General features: G+C 42.7%; 1 protein-coding gene across 2 annotated transcripts in view; it reads left to right on the top strand.

Moving 5' to 3' along the window:
- FOXP1 (forkhead box P1) overlaps positions 1 to 20,822 on the top strand; it is a 578,496-nt gene that overhangs the window by 5,840 nt on the left and 551,834 nt on the right. The window contains exon 3 of one of the 2 annotated variants that reach the window (XM_080822733.1): positions 61 to 143. The exons of the other annotated variant lie outside the window; for it this stretch is intronic. The gene's annotated coding sequence lies outside the window, so the exon portion shown is untranslated. The remainder of the gene's footprint in view (positions 1 to 60; positions 144 to 20,822) is intronic. 2 annotated transcript variants of the gene reach the window in all.

Consider the following 20,822-nt stretch of genomic DNA (forward strand, 5'->3'; position numbering starts at 1 on the left):
ACCTTATGAGAGGCATCTGCTGAATAGACATGAGCCAACATATACTTTTACTGTTTGCAGGGGATTTTTTTTTCCTTTGGTTGATGGTAGTAATCCCACCAGGTGATCAAATACTGAATTTGTGAATCAAGCCAGCAAGCCACGTAAGTTTGCATTTGGGCCCGTGTATTTCCTAAATGATCTTTCTCGTGACTACTTAACACTGGTCTTTAGGCCACTTTGCCATAATGCATGCTGTCCAAGGAGCCATCTTAAACCGATTTTTAAAAATACTTCTCTTCCATGGTACTCAGATGAATTAAGGTTAGAGGTGCCAAAAGCTGGAACATCGGCAGGCCATGAGATGAAACAAATTCCTGAAACAGGGGAAAACCTGGCCAAATATGGGGTATCTTATGCATGACAGTTTTTTTTTTTTTAAACCCCCCCCCCTCCCCCGGGACATACATAGTTTATTTCAATGTGCATGTGATGATGTGGTTAATGGAAATTAAGCGTATTTGGCTGGTGTCGCCAACCTAAAAATAAATGTTGTAAGGAATGTTTGATTTCAAGAAGTGCTTTGGTTTTTCATCCTATAGATAATATTCTTACAATTATGGCTACAAGGCTGGTATTCCGGAAAGAGGAAGTACAGTGGGGTGAAGTGCATAACAGTCGGGAGAGACAATTAGTGTTCTTTGTTTCTTTAATAAATTATTCTTATTAATTACAGTCAGTTGGTGTTAAGGCATTTTTCGGGTTGCATTTAGAAGCCAGTTCCCATTCAGGAGAGGGTTGTGCCAGGAGCTGTCTGCTTTCCCTCTTGCTCTTGTACCCAGTCATGAGACCTATGGACCAAATTAGCTGTGGATGTCTCTGCAAGGCTTGTTTTTCTTTTTGAAATCCCTTGAGGGCAGTTTTTAATATATGCCCTGCCTTGTGCACAACAGGTGTTTGGTAGTTATTTTACGGGATTTAAAGTGAGAAAAACATTTCCTACCTAGCCAGCCCCTGAGAGAGAGAACTGCTTAAGAGAGAGACCATGGTACCTGAGCAAGTGTAGATGGGCTTTTCCTGAAGGCTCTCCACCAGCTGTGCTATTTAAAGAAGGTGGGGGAGGGGGCTCAATTTCGTGCCTTGATATTTGCAATTAAGTTGTAGTAATTCAAGATTGCCGAGATAGTGCAAAGGGCAGTGGGGACTTTTTAGTGGTCTTCTCTTGACGCTTAAAGCTACTCAGTCATGGGGTTAAATTAGTTTCTTCAATCTGAGTACTTAAAGTAACTAAATCGTAAACAAAATTTATATTAGTTCCTGACAACTAATAATCTATTTAAATTACATTAAAGTATCTAGGCAAAAATTTAATTAAAGACAGAAGTACTGTCAAGCCCTGTAAATATCTTGACAGGTCTACTCAAATGGAACTGATATCACGAAATATTTACATATGTCTGGTGTGTTCGGGAACATCTCGGCAGTGCCTGTGCAAAGCTAATTGCACTTTCTTTCCAAATCACATTTTTAATAAAATAGTTTCTTTTTTTTTTTTTAAAGGAACATGAATACATACAAAATTATGTTCAAATGTTGTGTTTACTATTTAGTTCTCTCTCCTTAGGAGCACTCTGATGGGTATATTTCTTCCAGCTGCTGCTAATTCAGACAAGCGGCTGAAATGGAGGGATCACTGACTAGAAAACTCATGTCATTTTGTTTTATTTCAACAGTTTGTAGATAGCAGAGGTTAGTGTGTTATGGGACAATTTGCTGAGGGGAAAAAACGGGTATAAGTGTGGCATTGTGAGGTTCCTATTCAAATTAATTAACTAGAATAGATTTACTTAGGATGGGACAAAGGTTTTTCCTCCTGATTTTTGTGTTTGGATACATATTTATTTCTCAGTAGTAAGTCAGGTGGACATCTACATTTTGCTAGATTACTTGATTTTCGCTAATACTGTGATCAGCTGTATTTACTAGGACCCTGAATAATATTTCTAGCATCAGGCTCAAAAACTGAATTCCTGAGGTTTCTTTTTTCTCCCTTCCAGCTCTGCATTTGAGTCATAATGTGATTTTTCTCCGCTCCAGGTTTCCTGTCTGTGAATTAGGGGTAGTATTTTAAGGTATGTTCTCCGTGCTTAGTGATCTAATGGCACAGGTGCTGTGTTATTACTCAGATTCTTTAAGATGTTCTTGTTGCTTTCCGACATTGACCACAGCTCTTGTGGGGGAGGATGTGGTAAATGTTTTGCCTGTTTCTCCTCCTGTCCCAGAGCCCTGAGTTGGTGATGCCTGATCAGAGGTGTTGGCAGCCTCTTCTCCTGGGGACAGGTGAGCACAGAGATGGAACACAGATGCTCCCGTGTGAAGTGGAAGGAAGTTGCAGTTGGTCCTAATTCAGCATGTTGCAAAGAGGGGGCTTTGCTCACCTGCTTCCAGGTCATCGTGTGTGTTTGTATATGTGTTGGGGAATTTTATTAAAACACAGATTCTTGGATCGGAATTTTTGCTGACTGATGAGAGAATGCATTTTAAACAAACTTCTCCTGGTAATTCTGAAGCAAACTAAACAGAGGACTGTGGACCAAGTGATTTATACTGCTAGAGATTCTGGAACTGAAATCTTTATCTTCTTTTGGATTTTCCTGGTGAATTTTTTGTTTTATCTTGAGGCCTGTATTATTTTTAATGAGTTCAGATTTCCATTAAGAATCAAAACTGGGGGTTTTCTAAGTATGTATGAATATGGGAATCACGGTGGAGCTCTGGTTCCCGACACAGACATAGCTGCTCCGCTCCAGGGTGTGCTGTATCTGGGATGGGGCCAGGATTTGCATTTGGAAAAAGCTCCCCACGTGATTCTGATACCCACCAGAGTGGGAGAACTGGACCCCTCCATTGTCAGAGTTGGATGAAAGCCTGCAACTCTCCCAAAGGGTTTGACTTCACTGTTTGGACCTCATGAAATCTGAGAGGCATGCAGGCTCCCTTTGGAGTCAGGCACCGAAAGAAACATAGATACGTGGAGAAATAGAGGCAGAACATGGGCGCTGCAGTTCCGCAGAGCGGTGGGAACAAGCTGGAACATCAGTAGCTTTCACCAAGTACCAGACGTTTCCTTTCACATTATGCCCTTTTTGCATCCATGTTTCCAATGGGCGTTGTCATGCTGTAGCTACCAATTAGTGTCAGATGGCTTTCTGGAGTCTTTTTTTTTCTTCTTCTGAGTATTTCATCTTAATTTTAAAATCTGAACTGTTTACTCATTAGAGTAACCCTGCTGGCACAAGTATTTCGATTTCCCTAGGCATCTTGGGACGTTCCCTACCATTGTATATGATGGGGTCTGCAGCAATATTGATGGAAATAGCTTAGCCAACAATGCCACACAAATAAAGCAGAGTTCTAAGAAGAATGCATCCTACCAGATTAGGAGATAAAGGAAGATAAAATGCTAAGAAGGCTTGTTTAAGTATTCAGGACTTCAGCTAAAGATCTAACCACTAAGATCAAAAGAGTTTTTTTATGATAAAAGTTGTACAGGCTTTTTTTTTTTTTTTTTTTTTTGGTCTGTATTAGTAACAGTGCCTTTTGAAGTTACTAAAGTGTTTATCTAAAATGCCCTCACCTAAATTAAAAAAAGAAAAAAAGAAAAATTCCATTTGACTTTGGGTGTGGCTTAATTTTAAGAGATACCAAAAAGTTGACAATTGTGTTTATGTTTAGAACCTCACAGTTGTTTGTCTCTAGGTTCGGGTGGCATTTGGAATATCCCTGTAATACAGAGTTCTTCTATTGCTGTTTGGACCCTGAAGTACTTTTTCAAAAAATCGCTGATGGGTGAAGTTTTACAACTAGCTGTCTCTACCCTTTAGTAAAGGGTTTCCATAAATGGAACTGATGGAAAAAAAATAGATGGTGCCGAGGAAGACGATGTGTAGTATTACCACTGGCCCTCGTTGATGAAATCTACGGCGTGTTGTTAAATCGTTGCTCCTTGTTTGTTGAGAGGATGTTAATCATTTCATTAAGAAAGGTTAAGTAATTAACTGATTTATCATTAGGGAATCAACGACAAACCTTTTCAGTGATGAATTATAGAAATTTTCTAATAGAAAGTTTGCCCCATTTAATTGCTTGGAAAGAAGCTAACTGGACCTTGGGAAGGTGGGGGTGGGGCATGTGTTCCGGGCAACTGTGAATAACTTTGTGGAGAAACTAGTCTATTAAAATAGAAAATTGTTCAGTTTCAGGTTTTCTTTTATGACCTGCATCAGGCATGTTGTTGCAGACCTGCTGTTTTGCATGCCTCCTCTGGGTTTAGGAAGGGTTCAACTGCTTAAATGTGTTCGTGTTATTTTCTAAATAATGGCTTTTGTTGCAGTAGGATGCATGTTGACAGTAAATGCACAGTCGTAACTTGGGTAAGCTTACAACAAATTCTTCTACTTGTAGGAGCAAGCCATCCTCCTTGCCGCTGACTGGGGGTGCTTCTCCCTTTTGTTTCACTGTCCTTACGGCGACTGCTGCACAAGGCTCAAATATGCCAGGATGGGGATGGGATGGGGGGGATTGGGTGGGATAAACTCTCCATCTGGCAGAAATTTACTTTTCTCTTAGACCCTTTTGTCCCCAAATCATCCACAAGGTGTGGTTCTAGCTTATTCTTCCCGGGCACATACTCACTTCAACTCAAAATCAGAAAGACCTGTTAAGAGATCTGTTTTCTGTGTTCGGTTTTGTTTGTTTCTGTTAGGAGGCAGGACAGGCTCTTTTACTAACTAGAGCGATCATCTGTACCTTAGAGGTGACTTTCCTGTCGCAGGGGTACTGAGGTAGAAGAACCCTTGAAGGTAGAAATAAAGCACTTTTGGAAGCACTGAACATGGGTTTTATATTGGGACGCAGCTCTTAGTGTTGTAGCAAGTGCCCCAAATGTTGAGTAAAATGTGATGTCTTGACCTCAGACACTTCGATCTTTGAGTTGCGAATAACTTCCGATGAGAGAAATCTGGCAGATATTTACGAAGCCATTCCATTAGGACTGTGTATGACACCAGAAAGGTGCAATTCAGAGAATACCCCGGTGAGCCAGCCGCATACCTGCAGCTCCCTTCAGAGAGGGCAGCTTCAGATCCAGGCTGAAGAGGGCCTGGGCGGATCGCCCCTCATCTTACCTCTGTCCTCGTGCCCTGGAGGTGACCTCTGCTCTCAGCTGGCCGTTTTTCATCCCCTGGATTTCTTCATGCTTTTAATACATATGCCTGTATTCCCCAAAATAGAGGCTTTTCTTATGCATCTTCCGGTGTGTATTGAAGGTATACTACTGTATGCAATCTTCAGTAACTGCTTTTTTTTCTTTTTTGTTCAGTAGATTTCGTAAAATTCATCCACGTGGGTACATGTAGCTGTGGTTCATTCATTCATTTTCCCACTTGAACCTTTTGAGGTGCTGAATAGTATTTGAGACTAGTTCTTTACATTTAAACCCAGCCGCATTCTTCAATATTATACATGAAAAATTGAGGATTAAGGTGAAACTAGCAGTCCTGACTCGAACTTCGTAATTTGTTCATTTGCCAGTGTTTTTTTTTGGGGGGGGGGCGGGGGAGTTGGAGAGCGGGAGGGAGGATTTTAAAATCAAACATTTACCAGGGAACTTTATTTAAAAAAAAAATAATATATCAAGTGGTTGATCTCTTACATTTAAGGAAAAAAAAAAAAACGGGCTAGGCATTCAACTGAAGGAGCCTAGCCATTTTCTCATTCTTATTTAAAGACTTGGCTTAGAACTTAGCAGTTACATATGCAGGGTAGCAAGTTAAAAAGCGATGTTTAATTAACAGGCGCTTTATACTTCTGTATCCTTGTTATGATATAGCACCTTGTTCTTCAGTGTAGAAAGTGATTTCTGCATATTTTAAAGGACTGGCATCTTTATGGTAAGAAAGCCATATAAATAAAGATATACTCAGATGAAAATCGGAACATGTTTTTAAAATAGTGTGTGTCTACTTTCAGCTCTGTTATCAAACTTGCTGCATAAGCCGGAGTTGATGCTCTGTGATTATGCTAATGACCAAAGGAATCAATGATGCGCGACTAGATGAAATCAGTGGTATCACCAGAGAGAGTTATCAGTTTTTTTGTCATTAAATATTAGTGATAAATAATACACTGTTCATTTTGAGTAGATGGAACATATTTAATTCTGATGTACAGAGTTTCGATTTAGCCAGGCTTATTGCAGAGTGAAAGGATCATCTTTTGTAATTTAAGGGGAAAGATAAAAGGCGTTTGTGTTTGTGTGGCTGACGGACTTGGGTCATAGAAATGTTTACTTTGACTGGCCAGGGAAGGCTGGGAAAAGTTTTTCTTTTCTCCTAGACAACTTGGATATTTCTACTGATGTTTTATGAGGAATATCAGATACTCAGTAAATAGCGTAAATGACCAGAGATGTTAAACAAAATGAGTCTAAAGGTAGATAGTGTTTCCCCGAAGAATGGAGGAAAAATATAACAAAGGGAGAATGTTTGGACAACGCTCTTTTTAGCAGACTGGTGTGTTAAACAGGGACCATTAGAGTCCATGTTACCATCAAACAATGGCTTTAGTTTTTAAAAAATTGAGTTTTTCATAACAAAGTTGTACTTGGTGATGGTTTATTTAAAGAGAAGTTAATACTTGAAACTGAGCATCTTTTTCCAGGTCCCTGAAACCTTGTGGGAAAACACTGCTACTGCCTTTTTTTGTTGCACAGGGGTTTCTAAAGCAGCTCTCCCTCAAAGACCTGCCTTGCCGGATCAGTACCAGGTGACAGGAGAGAAAATCAAGGAATAATTAGCTGTGGTTTATAGGACATAAAGAGAGAGTGATTGAAGTCAGTAAAAGCAGGAAATCAGATTGAAGGCTGCTGTGATGTTAGTTTTTAAAAATGCATCGACAAAATGATTCCCTTGAAAGCAGACTCCCACCCTGGCTTGCGCCGACTGTGTTCTGCCATTTTCCTGTCTGCCGTCCTGTCCACCCATGTTGGCTTTTACCAGCAATACCATCTGGTCTTCCAGCAGTGGCCTTCTCTGTGGTAAGGCAGGCCAATTGGGTCAACTTTTGTGATCTGGCAGATGTCCACTGGGAGCTCAGATCAGGCCAGGCTCATTTCTATGTGTGTCCAAAGCCAAGATTTCAACTTGGTGAAAGGCTGTGGAATTTATTTCCCAAAGTGCTGCCCAAACTCTGTTCTTCTTTTCTTCAACTGCCTCCTTGGGCTGAGATGATTGCTTAATGCCCTTAATTATGCTGGATCCCTCTGTATTTTTGAACACCTGTGCGTAATTCAGATCATGGGTGGTCACAGAGCCTGGCTCACCAAGCAGCTTCTCTTTCAGAATGGGAAAATCCCAAGGAGCCTGACCATGCCCCATGTGCGAGGAGGCTGAGAAGAGATTTAAAGAGGATGGAACGTTTCTCTTGAATTTCCACTATTCCCTGTAAAATATCCTTAGTTCTCACATCGGGGACGGTCCTAGGATGAATACCTCAGAAATCATGTTGAATAAAGTCATACATTGCTGGTGGGAGTACGTCATTGTCATAGCCACTTTGGAAGATGGTTTGGTGGTTTCTTATGAAACTGAACATATTCTTTCCATACGATCCAACAATTGCCCTACTTGATATTTACCCAAAGGAGTTGAGAACTTACGTCCAATTAAAAACCTGCACACAAATGTTTCTAGCTGCTTTATTCATGATCACCAGAATTAGGAAGCAACCTGGATGTCCCTCAATTTGTGAATGGGTAAATACCAACCACGGTACAGCTAGACAGTGGAATATTCAGCACTAAGAAGAAATGAGGACACCTGGGCAGGTTCTGTCGTTGGAGCCTATGACTCTTGATCTTGGGGTTGTGAGTTTGAGTCCCCCATCCCTCCCAACTGGGCATAGAGATTCCTTAGGAGGAAAAAAAAAGAGGAGGAAATGAGCTGTCAAGCTATGAAAAGACATGGAGGAATTTTAAGAGCATATCATGGTGGGAAAGAAACCAATATGAAGAGGGTGCTTGCTGTCAGTCTCCAACTGTATGGCATTCTGCAGGAGGTGGAACTGTGGCAACAGTACATGTATCAGTGGTTGTTGCCAGGGGCTGGGGAGAGAGGATGAATAGAGCACAGGGGATTTGCAGGGTAGTGAAAATATTCTGTGTGATACTATAATGGTGGATGCATGTCATGATACATTTGTCCAGACTTCTAGAATGTACAGCACCAGGAGTCAACCGTAATGTTGTCATGTAAACTGTGGGCTTTGGGGGATCACGCCATGTCATTGCAGATCCCTCAGTAGTAACAGCTGTGCCACTCTGGTGTGGGATGTTGATAACGGGAGAGGCTGGGCGTGAGTGGGGCTGGGGGATATGGGAAATCCTCATACCTTCCCTTTAATTTCCCTCTAGAGCATACACCGTGCTAAAAAACTAAGTCTTAAAAAAAATTCCTGGGTTTTAAGATATCCATATGTTTATCTTAAATTAAAAAAAATCTCTGGGTTTTAAGATATCCATATGTTTATCTTAAAATATATATACAGCCCTTTGTCCACTTTACCCGTGCCAAATGAACATTAACATTTCTTGTGAGAACAATGAAGTAGGCAGGGCCGATTTGCTTTTGAGATGGGGTATTAGTGTGGAAACTTTCTTGGCTCCCCTGATCCCCAGAGTGGGATCCTTTGAGCACTATAGAGTCCTCGGTGATGTCCTGATCCAGGCCACCCCTTGTCCAACAGGAGGCTGTGATTCAGAGAGGAAAACTGACTCTTGCCACGTAAAGTAGCCACTGAGATCGAATGCAGCCCTGCTACCAGCAATAATATCCATACCTGTACTGACACGTTTATGTAGATGTGATCGGATAGATTTAAGCACGTGCGTTCCTGTGTATCGATATTTTAAAAAACAAAATTATACATAATACTCTATATGTTTATTTACATGCATTTATTTTAATCTGTATCAAGAGCATTTTTTCTGTATCATAGTTCCTTTTTTTGTTAAAGATTTTTAAAAATTTTTTAATTTTTTTAAAGATTTTATTTGACAGAGAGATCACGAGTAGGTAGAGAGGGAGGGAGAGGGGGGAGCAGGCTCCCTGCTGAGCAGAGAGCCCGACGTGGGGCTCGATCCCAGGACTGTGAGATGGTGACCTGAGCCGAAGGCAGAGGATCAATCCACTGAGCCACCCAGGCGCCCCAAGATTTTTGTTTTTAATTAATTTGACAAGAGAGCACAAGCAAAGGGAGAGGCAGAGGGAGGAGAAGCAGACTCTCCGCTGAGCAGGGAGCATAACTCAAGACACAATCCTGGGACCCTGGGATCCCAACTCGAGCCAAAGACAGACTCCCAAACGACTGAGCCACCCAGACGCCCCTGTTTCATGTTAGTAACTACATGCTCTTCAAGTATATGCACATATATTTTCTTCCCCTGCAAAGAAACCCTTTTCAAGGATAGCACCGTAAGGACCAAATTGTTTCTGATGTTTGTATTGTAAATACAAGGTTTTTCTTGGGATTCACCTGGGTGCTTTCATACTGTTGTGTGTCTGTATGTTTGGGAGGTGTACCTTTTATTGTGGAAAAAAGAGGATAGGTCAAGGATCAGGAACCGAGTTTTAGGTGAGTGCTTTTGATTTTTACAGCCCCTTGAGGTCAGAATGTATGCTGTCCTGTCATCCCTCCCTTAGACCCAGTAGCGACATCGGTATCTTTTCCATGGGTTCTGACAATGATACTGAGCATATTTTGCCTTGCAGGTTGGATCATGTACTGGGCGTGACATGCAGAAATGCTTGATTTGTGTATTAAATATCAATTTTTGAGAATCTAGGACATACCAGCCAGGAGGTCACATACAGTGTAAATAGCCTATGAAACAAGTTATCTATATCTATATATCTATATATTTTAAAAAATCAAAGTAAACTCTGTCTTATGAGACTTTGCAAATTCGAAGAATAAAAAAGTGGGGATGGACCAGCTGTCCAATTTGTGGGGCCCGGTAGAAAATTAAAATGTGGGGTTTCTTGTTAAATATTGAGTTTTTGGAGGGTGATAGCAGAGCCCTAGACCAAGTTCAGGGCCCTCCTGAGCATGGGGCCCTGTGTGGCTGCCCTTGTTACATACCCGTGAGGCTGGCTCTGCTTGGGGTTTACAAACTGTCTCTCAGGGCTTTGCTTCTTGCACCCAGTTTCTCTCCCCTGCAAAACAGGAGGACCAGGCTGGGACAGGCATGGCTGGCTGAGGCCCTCCTCTGCCATTTGCACTTGGCGCTCTTGACTTCGTCTCCGTTACTGAATCCAGATTGGGCTCAGGTTTTTGTTTTTGTTTAGTTTCAAGTTTGTATTTAAATTCCAGTTAGTTAACAGATAGTGTAATGTTCATTTCAGGGGGCTCAGGTTTGAAAGCACATTCCTCTCCTTGGGCTGGAAGAGCTGCTGAGTGTCAAATACTGGCCATCTTCCGGGGTCGGTGTTCTCTGGGTGCATTTTGCAGGGGCCGGTGAGGGAAGCTAATCCTGGTCGTGCTTGCTCGCTCTTTTATTCATCTGTAGTCCTTTTTCCAGGATCTTGCCTGGACCTTTTGTCTCTATGACCTTTCCTGTTCTTCTTGTCACCTGCCCTTGGCTTCATTCTGTAAGGGGCCTGCTGGACCCAGAATCTGAAGGCAGCCTCAGAACGGAGCTTCGGCTCTTTTCCTCCTTTTATCCCAAACTCAATTATTAAACAAGCAGTTACATCTCAAGGGTCCCTGGTTGGTTTCTTGCTTTTAGGAATTATAAGTTCATGAGGCCCTGTGTCGGAGAGACGTGGTTGGCCCGAGCTGCACGAAAAGCAAAAATTATCTTCTGGGATGTTCTCCCTCTACACTGGGCAGTCGGAACACCCTCGTTGATGAAGGTGAGCTTCTGTAAGGTGGTTCAGATCCAACGCTGTTTGAAGAAAATAACGTTTGTTTGTTTGTTTTCTTTGTAGAAGTAGTACCAAGTTTTAGAATGGTAACATAATTGGATGATTCTGGAATATTTCCCCTTGGGCCAGGTAGGCCAGGTAGTTTTTTTTCTGTCCAGAAGTACGCACTGATTCTCTTTCCTTTGGTGGCTTCGGACCCCGAGCAGGTGACTGAGTCCTTGAGGCCATTCATCTTAGTGGTAGTGATAGTAGCTGGTGTTCATACTGATGGGAGGCACAAATGAGTGAATGTATGTAACACACTTAACAGAGAGCTTCCAGCTTGTCCTAAGCACTTGGTTTTTGGTGACTGTTTCTTATTAACAGGAACGAGTCCTATCACTGGATTTGTGTGTTGTGAGAACAAGATGTTGGACGTTCGAACCCTCCTTCCCTGTAGAATGCGTGGTGGCGAAGTGGGAGGGACCCAACAAGCTCTCTCTCGTGTTTTCTTCCTTCGTCCACTGTCCCCCACGTGTTTCTCCCCGCAGCCTCTTCTCTCCCTCCCCCTGCACCCAGCAGGCTGATTCTTGCCGGCACGATGGCATGCCGCAGTTCTGGGGGCACTCGGAGGGCTCGGCAGTGGTGTTTAGGCTGGACAGGAGCCCGGAGAGAAGGGGTGTGTGTGCTTTCTGGGGAAGTAGTGATGAGTTTGTTAGGAGCACCCCTGAGGCAAGACTGGAGGGGGTACTTCTCGTGACTCCGTGGGCTTTCCAGGAAGCTCGAGATTGCTGGAAGCAGGTCGGCACCTGTGTCTGCCCACCGCCTCCAAGAAGAGACTCTTTCGGAATCGGTTGAGGACGTCGTGGTGCTTTTTCCACAGAGAAGAGCATCGACTCACCACCCCACCCTTTCCACCCCCTACAGATCTGCTACTGAAGGAGGAAAGGAGAAACGATAAGGTCCGGTCAGCGCGTGATCCCCTGTCGGGCTGCGCTGCCTCCGACCGGCTCAGGCTGTGGACCCCAGAGCGTTCCTGTCCAGCTGGCTAGCAGATTGCCCATGGAAACCGGCTTTTCACAACCACCTTAATCTTCCAGTGCGGGGACTGGAAGTGATACTGTGGCTGGGTCGAACGTTAGACTGAACGAGGGTTTTATATAGTCAGGTTTGGGATTTGGATGTGTTTACGTAGTCTGTATTATTTTTCCCTGGCTGGGTGTCTGCTGTTCAGTTCCTGGGGGAACAAGAGAGCCGCTCAGGACGGCTCACCGTTTGCAAACTGGTTATTACCTTGTGGTCCGTGTACAGCTTTCAGTGTCTCTATTTCCCTACCCCGGCAGGGCAGGTGGAGAAGGAACTGGCGGTGCACTCGGCAGGTTGGGGAGAGAGACCTCACATTTGCTAACAGGAACTGCCCTCAGCGGTGATGGCCCATGTTGGTGTGCCGTTTCCCACCCACTTAGCTACATCCAGGCTGAGTGTATGTGGAATGAATTGATCAGAGTTTATACCTGTCTGCATCATGGCTATGGAAGGGCTGTGGGTACTCGTGTACCTGCTTATCTGTTAGCTGTTATATAAGGTAGGTAGAGGATTTAGTCACTTTAGTGACCATCACGGAAGGAACGCACGTGTGCATTTGCTTGCGTGTTCAGTCATTCACTTGTTTGTTTATCTCTTCCTCATTTGTTCTTCTCTTTGCTCCTTTATTCATTTACTGACTCAGTGTTACTGCTGGGCTGGGAGGCACTAGTTCCGATGGCCCCATTCCCACCCCACTCCCGGCTTGTTTTTGGACATTCTCAGTTAGATGTTCTGATACAACATCATTTAGACCTCCAAATGTTGTTATTCACAGAGATGGTTGTCAACAAACCTATGAGATTCATCTAGTTCCACCTTTTGTTTACTAAATATATGGCTGCCCAGAAGCTGATGACTCATCTGTACACATAGTTACCATTTCTGTAACAAACCGGCTTTCAGTTACATTGTGACTACCAGCACTATACTAGGTAGCACACCAAGTATAAGCAGCCGCCTTTTCTTTCTAGCCTGAGTACTTAATTAAGACCTGACAGATTGATTTTTCCATTAGGCCAGAAGGCAGGTGTCATCTTGAGCAATTCTTGATTTGAATTTCTTATTAAGAGTCTGTTTAGCTTCCCCCTCCCCCACCAAATATGTGTATTTGATGAAGACTCTCTTTTACACAGTGAATTGTATGCAGTGAATTGGTAGCAACCAAAGTAAAATATTGTAATTATTTCCTTTTAAAAAGGTACTGATACTGAATTGCTCTGATGCCTGAGATCTTCTTGGCGTCTCCAGGGAAAGCTGTCCTTTAAGTAATGTGGAGTGGCAGTGTGAAGTTCATAAAGCTGTCATTGCTCATCCTTTTTTAGCCCTGATGCTCTGTCAGGGACAGAGTGACAGAGACATTGGTGTCCGCAGCCCCTAACCCCTTGTTGGATCATTGGATTTCATTTCTTCCCTGTTTTCAATGTTCCTCCTCCCCAGATGGCATAGAACTAACGTCCCCAAAGGACTGTTAACCCGTCTATTGAAATAGAAAGTCCCACATATAAATTAAAACTCTGCTAAAGCCAGTGAACGCTAGTGATAAAGAGTTTCATTAATGCTAAGGACACCGTCCAAGTGTGTGACACAGGTTCACAGTGCCCCTGGATTCTGATCCAGTGTAGGGATGGGTGTCTGTCACATGGTGGCTTGGTTGAGAGCAGGGACTCTGGCATTCTGCAAACTTGGACTTAAAGAGGTTTTTAACACTCTTTGAGTGACTTAAAGCCTAGTCACCTTTATAATTTACCTTCATTTTCCTTAAGTGTATGTCTGTATGTACGTGTGTAAAAGGGCATAATGACAGAACTTATTTCGTTTGTTATGTGGATTAAATGCGAGACTCCCCACAGAATGTGATGCATGTCCCTGGCCAATGTAGTGTTAGTTCTTATGTAATCTTAGAATTATGAATATTAGGATTATGATTATTCCACCGGTTTTGGTTAAAAGTCATATCAAATAGTTAAGATGGATAAAAGATGTGAACTTGGCAAAGATCACTGAAAAACCAGAAGGAGGTGTGCCTCTCAGATGGGGAGTGAGTTGGAATGTCAGGTTAATTACCTTGTTGTTGTGTTTTGGGGTTTGTGTTGATGGCATTGGTTTTGTCTCTTGACTTTTGAATAAGCTCCTAAAATATGGTTTTGTGGGGTGTTTTTATTTGCTTCTGAAGTTGGTGCAGGTGCAGATAACAGGAAATGAAACCCTAGGCGTCCTGAGGGAGCCTCATTCAAATCGTGCCAAACAGGTCTAATATACAAGTGTTATCACCTTACTGATAATCTGGCATGCTGTGGGTATTCCACGTGCCATGCGGATTACAGAGAGTGAAGTCATACAGCAGCTTGGCACCAACTTGCCTGGCTCCCAAGGAAGGAGGAGAGAGGAGAGGAGAGCCCTCATTCTTGGAGAGGGTGTTAAAGCGCAGCTTCCCTACTCCAGAAGCACGGGATTGCCGGTGTGGTTTTGTCCGTTGGGATTTCTCGTTACCTTTAAGGCTGTACCTTTTTTTTTGTGCTGGGAAGGTATCTTTAAGATTTTATTTACTTATTTTATTTTGAGAGAGAGAGAGAGAGAGAGAGAAGGCTCGAGCGGAGGGGAGGAGCGGATGGAGAGGGATAAGTGGACTCTGTGTTGAGCGCAGAGCTGGACTTGGGGCTCGATCTCCCGATCCCCGAGATCACAACCTGAGCCCAAACCAGAAGCCGGATGCTCAGCTGACTGAGCCACCCAGGCGCTCCTGGAAGGTATCTTTGATAAAGTGGGTCAGTATCCTGTCTCTGGAGTTAAAAGAGTTTACTTTGGGTTTGAGAGTATATTACAGATTGCTCCATATTCTGACATGGAGAACAATGTGAAAATTGAAGACCCGTGGCTAAAATACTGAGTTTTCTAAATGTCTGATTGTTTGGATAGCCCATTGGTTATATCCGAAGAAAGTTGTCTTTAAGGCTTAATTTGGTTCTTTGTCCTAGAGGGCTTAGGGAGAGACCACGATTGTCTTGCCAGTGTAGCAGGGAAAGTCTCTCTCTGTCCTTGGCTGAATCCTTGTTTTTGCATGTACTGAGCCCACAAATGAGCGTGAGATTGGATGCAGCTTTCCCATCATGGTGGCCCATCCGGCAGGAGCCACTCCACATGTATTTCTTTGTTGAACCGGAAGTAGGCCATGTAGGTACATGTGAGATGCCCATCTATTTCCTGCTTTCGGTAAGGGAGCATCTCAAATAATTTGTCTAGCCCCATGGAGCAGCCAGAGCCTTTTCAGTCATGCTGGGTCCTCACCTGGCTGGAAATTTGTTTTTTTCTTGTTTCGGTTGATTGTTCTCAGTCATTCTCTGGATGGACATGATCACACAGAGATACACACTCACTCCTTCCTGGTTTGTTCCCACCTCATTTTGCATGGCCAACCTGGCTCCTCCTCCTCCTCCTTCCTTTTTTTTTTTTTTTTTGAATTATGTAGGCTCCACACCCTACATGGGACTTGAACTCAAGACCATGAGATCAGGAGTCAAATGCTCTACCAGCTGAGCTACCCAGGCACCCCAAGCCTGACTCTGTCATTAATCTCCCTAACCTCACTTCACTCACATCCCATATTTTCCAGAAAAAGCTCGCCAGAGGCACAATTCTTCTTTCCCCATTGCTCCTACAGGGAGGGGTGTGATTGGGGATGGGGTGGGGGAATGACTTGGGTGGAGGCAATACCAACTAAAAGAAGGAAAAATAAAAGACAAAGGGATGTGTCCAGAAGGTCCATATTGCATGTCTTGGGGCCCACAAGTCATTCTGCTCCTTCCTTTTTGAAGAAAACCGAAGACCCAACTCTGGCAGTAGAAAAACCAAATTATTCCTTTACTGACATACATGATCTCTAAACCATAAAGAGCAAGATCTAGTCTTAGTGTGCTCTCTTAGTATTTGGGTTATCTTGGGTATGGACTTCTTGGCCTCAGTTTGCTCTTCTGTAAAATGGTTTGGTGATAGTAACATGAACCTGTTAGGGCGGGTTTGACGATAATTCATGTAAAGCCCAATGTCTGGCATATCTTAAACCTTCAATAAAAGGTAGACAATATTAATGCCTATCATTCTAATGGCTGGAGGCAGCGGTTTCATGGTGCCTAGTGAAGAATTTAACACATAGTGTAGTGGATACTGATTCAGACAGTTTGGTTCAAATCCTCAGCCTTGCCACTTATGAGCCATGTGGTGTTGGACGAGTTATTCAACATTGTGTGGTTCAGTTTCTTACTCATAAAATGGTATGGGGGTACCTATCATATAAGGCTGATGGTGAGAATTAGATCAGTTAATGCATGTAATTCACTCAGGACGGCAGAGAGTTTAGAACTCTCTGGGGGAGAGGGGGAGAGGGGCTCTGGGGAGCCCTCAGTAAATCGGAGGAGCTGCTGTGGTGCCCTGATTGTGCCCATAATGATGCTTGTTACCCCCTCCCCATCCAGCCAGGAACAGCCATTGAGAAGACTCACATAGAACTCCTTCTCATCCTAACATTTCCTGATAGCCTGGGGGCAGACACCAAAAACTGAGACTTGGTTAGAGAGCCTTGGTTTGAAACCCAAACTTCCAGCATCAGGCCTGAACATTTGGCCCTTTTTCCTCTTTGTCTAGGATGGAGACACATGGAAGTAGTTTGTAGCAGTTGGGTATCAGGCCTTGGCTTTGCCAGTGGAAGATGAAAAACATTTACTTGCTACTTGCCATAACTTATTTGTATTTTCATTGTTTCTTTCTCCATACCCCCAGGAGAAAGAAAAAATGAAACTGAAGTGGAATACATCTCTGTGATTGCCTGTGTTAGCAGGATAGTGGATGGAAAGACTTCACAAGGCATATACTGGTGCTGGAAGACGAGGACTTGAATGGAATAGAATTTGATTTGTGGGGAATGTATATGGAACCGCACGGAAGGGGCCAGTTAGCAAATGCCAGCTCAGCACTCTAGAGCACTGTTAATACTTCCTATGCATAATTCATTCCATCCCCACAACAACCTTAGGAAGAAGGTGCTTTCATTTCCATTTTATAGATGAGAAAACTGAGCAGTAGAGAGATTAAGAACCTGCCCAGAATCACATAGCTAGATCTCCCCTATTTTATATGAAATACTGGAGAGAATCCAAGCAGGTCATGATGGCAGGGAGTCCTTGGCTGCCGTCTGGTTCATGTGGCTTGTTTTTTTGTTTTTGGTAACAACTTTTTTGAAATAGAATTCATATTCATAAATTCACCGATTTATAGTATATTCACTTGTGATTTTTAATATATTCACAGAATTGTATAACCATGACCTGAAATTCAATTTTAGAACATTTTCACCACGTACAAAAGAAATGGGATATTCTTTAACATTAACTACTCCCCCAGCCCATTTCATCCTGACCCCCCAAGCACCAGCAACTACTAATCTATTTTTTTCCCTATAGATTTGTCTATTCTGGACAATTCGTATCGCTAGAATTATACAATATGTGGCCTTTTGTGTCTGGCTGCTTTCACTCAGCATAATGTTTCTTGAGATTTATCCATGTTGCAGCATGAATCAGTGTGTAAAACTTTTTATGGCCAAGTAATATTCCATTGGGTGGACGTACTGCATTTTTTTTACTCATTCATCCATTGATGAACACTTGACTTGGCTTTTTACTTTATTTTTTAAATATTTTATTATTTTACTTCTACATTAACCTTACCTTCAACGTGGGGCTTGAACTCGTGACCTTGAGGTCGAGAGTCACAGCTTTACCAGCTGAGCCAGCTGGGTGTCCCTGACTTTTTCCTTTGATGATTAAGATTACTGTGAGCATTCACATACAAGTTACTGTGTTGACTTATGCTTTCAGTTCCCTTGAGTACTTACCTAGGTTTAGAATTGCTGTATGATAGAGTACCTTCTTTGTTTAACCCTTTGAGGAACTGCCAAACTCTTTTTCAAATGACTTTTTCAAAGTCGCCACACCATTTTACATTCCCACTGGCAATGTAGGAGTGTTGTAATTTCTTCACACCTTCCCAAACATTTGTTATTTGTCTTCATTTTTAACTCTCTTGTTTGTAAAATTAGGAAACTGGGTTTTAATGACTTGGTTCGAGTATCACACCTGGTGTTATGGGCCTGGGTTTTCTCTAGGTATGCAAGTTATAAGGATGAAAAACATGGTCTTTATTGTGCAAGCTCACTTTCTGGTGGGGAGTTGGACACATAATCACAGTGTACAGTGAGAGTGGCCATGTGGTGACAGGGTTTAATGGGAGTACTTAGAGCAGAAACCTATATCAAACTTCAAGAAACAGAAGATTACTTAGTGGCTCATATAACTGAAAAGTCTGTTACTTGTCAGCTTCAGGTACAGCTGGATCCAGGTGCTAAAACTGTTTTGTGAGAGGGCTGGCTACCTCTTTCTCTTGTCCTTGCTGTCTCATTGACTCATTTTTTTTTTTTTTTAAGATTATATTTTTTATTTGACACAGTGAGAGCACAAGCAGAGGGAGCACCTGGCAGAGGGAGAGGGAGAAGCAGGCTCCCCACTGAGCAGAGACCTTGATGTGGGACTCCATCCCAGGACCCTGGGATTATGACCTGAGCTGAAGGCATCACTTACCTCACTGAGCCACCCAGGTGTCCTTGACTCCTTCATTCTTAACCATCTCATTTATTTTTTGAGAGCATGGCTACTGGCAGAATAGGCTTAAACTCTATCATGTAAGCATCTCCAACAGGAGTTTTTCTTTGACTATAGTTCTAGCAGGGGGCTTTCATAACTTTCCCATTGGCTCAGTAGGTAAATGTAACAGCCTTTTAACCAATTAGAAACAGTGTTCTGATTGGTTATCCTTGCTTCATTTACTTCCTTGGAGGTTAGAGTGGGGAAGGTCAGTCCCAGTTAGACTACAGGAACTGGGAATGGGCAAGGCATTATACAAAGGGAAAATCAAAGTTCTGTTTATGGAAGAATAAGAAATGAAGTTTGCCAGGTAGAACCAGCAGTTGTTCCCTCTATGGGTGAGGAAGGTTTTATTCACCCATTACAGAAATCCTTAAATAGTATGGGAATGCTTGAGCTGATTTAATTGAAGTTCAGCCTTAGGGTGGACGTTGGGCATAACTTGAATCCATTGGTTGAGTTCTTAGTTATTCTCCATCCTTGCCTTGGAGGCAAGATGACAGCAGCAATTCCTGACTGCCACAAGATCCAGAGGAAAAGAGGCCATCTGGTCCCGTTGCCATCCCTTAAGAGTGAGGAACTGCTTTGTCAGGAGCTCCCCTGCGCACTTGGCAGGGCTCTGCTGGCTTAGCCTTAACTTCCCACTTCCATGATCAGATATGTGTCATTCCTTGATTGGCTTAGCCTGGATTTCTAAACCAATCAGGATCTTCATTCAGGGCCAGCTCTTGGGGTCGGGGTAGGGCCAGCTTTCCCTGAGGCTGCTGAGCGCTGTGGGAAAAGGGTGTGTGAGTCAGATAAAGCTTCCCTTCAGGAGGAACATGGGAACACCAAGCTGACTTTGCCTTAAAGAAATAGAGGTTTCCAAGGAGACACTGGGTGTGGGAAGCAGACATTTCAGGCCAAGGGAATAGCATGGGCAAAGCCATTTTTTGCCAACGTTGCATATAAAATTGAAGGGATCTTGATTATCTGTACCTTTTATTAAACGAATAAAGAACTTAACGAGCAGAAAGAAAGAGGCAGGCTTGGTACTTCCTTTCCTTCTTCCTCTTCTGTGGAGGTGGAATGGCGGTTGAGTGTGACTGGTCAGCCTGAGAAGTCTCTCCGTGTTGTGTGCCTCACAGCAGAGTGAGCCAAGCAAAAGCATTTCTTTTATTTTTTATAGCTTTTGGCTCATAACTTTATAAAAATAGCTTTAAGAACCATGGGAGTGGGGTCAGTATTTTGTGCTGTGTGCAGTGATTTGGGGACATAGCAGACTTTTTGCTTTCTTAAAATAATTAGATGTTTTTTTCAGGGAAAGTTTTAAGTTGACCATTGGAGATGTGGAAGATAATATGGAGGCAAGCTAACATGTAGTTATTTTTTTTTTCCCAAACACACCTCATACTATTTTCATTTTTTCTGTCCTCATCTGTGTAGTAAGCTAGTAATTGCCCCATTATTTGTTCAGAGGGATGCTTTTGTGAAGTGCCCAACTTTGAGAATGATTTTCTAAATAATAGTGATTTCCTAAAACTTCTGATATATACCCCAGCTTTAAGAAAAGAATTATATTCATTTTTAAAAAAGATTTATTTGTTTTAGAAAGAGTGCACACAAGTGAAGAGGGTGGAGGGAGCGAGGGAGGGAGAAAGAGAGAGAGAGAAAGAAAGAGAGAGAGAGAATTCTCAAGCAGACTCCCCACTGAGTACACAGCCCACCACAGGGCTTGATCCCAAGATGCTGAAATCGTGACCTGAGCTGAAATCAAGAGATGGCCACTTAACTGAGTGAGCCACCCAGGTACCCCAAGAATTACATTAATGTTTTTAGTGTATTTAAATCTCATTTTTCCCCTTTTATACTCAGGTGAGATGAAACAGTTTCATTTCCTGCTGGTTGTCATTTGGCGTTTATACCATGAATGCGTTTTGTATCATTATTCTCTAAGCATGATTTTGAAAGATCTCTGCAATCCATTCTGTTTATAGCGTACCATCATTTCTTTAACCATTCTCTTTCTGTTGGGTATTTACACTGTTTCCAGTCTTTTGGTGCTATACGTAATGGTGCAGTGAATATTCTAGTATATGAATTTATTTGCATCTCTCATTATTTC

Source organism: Martes martes, assembly GCF_963455335.1.
Source record: "Martes martes genome assembly, chromosome: 1".
NCBI classification, from domain to species: Eukaryota; Metazoa; Chordata; class Mammalia; order Carnivora; family Mustelidae; genus Martes; species Martes martes.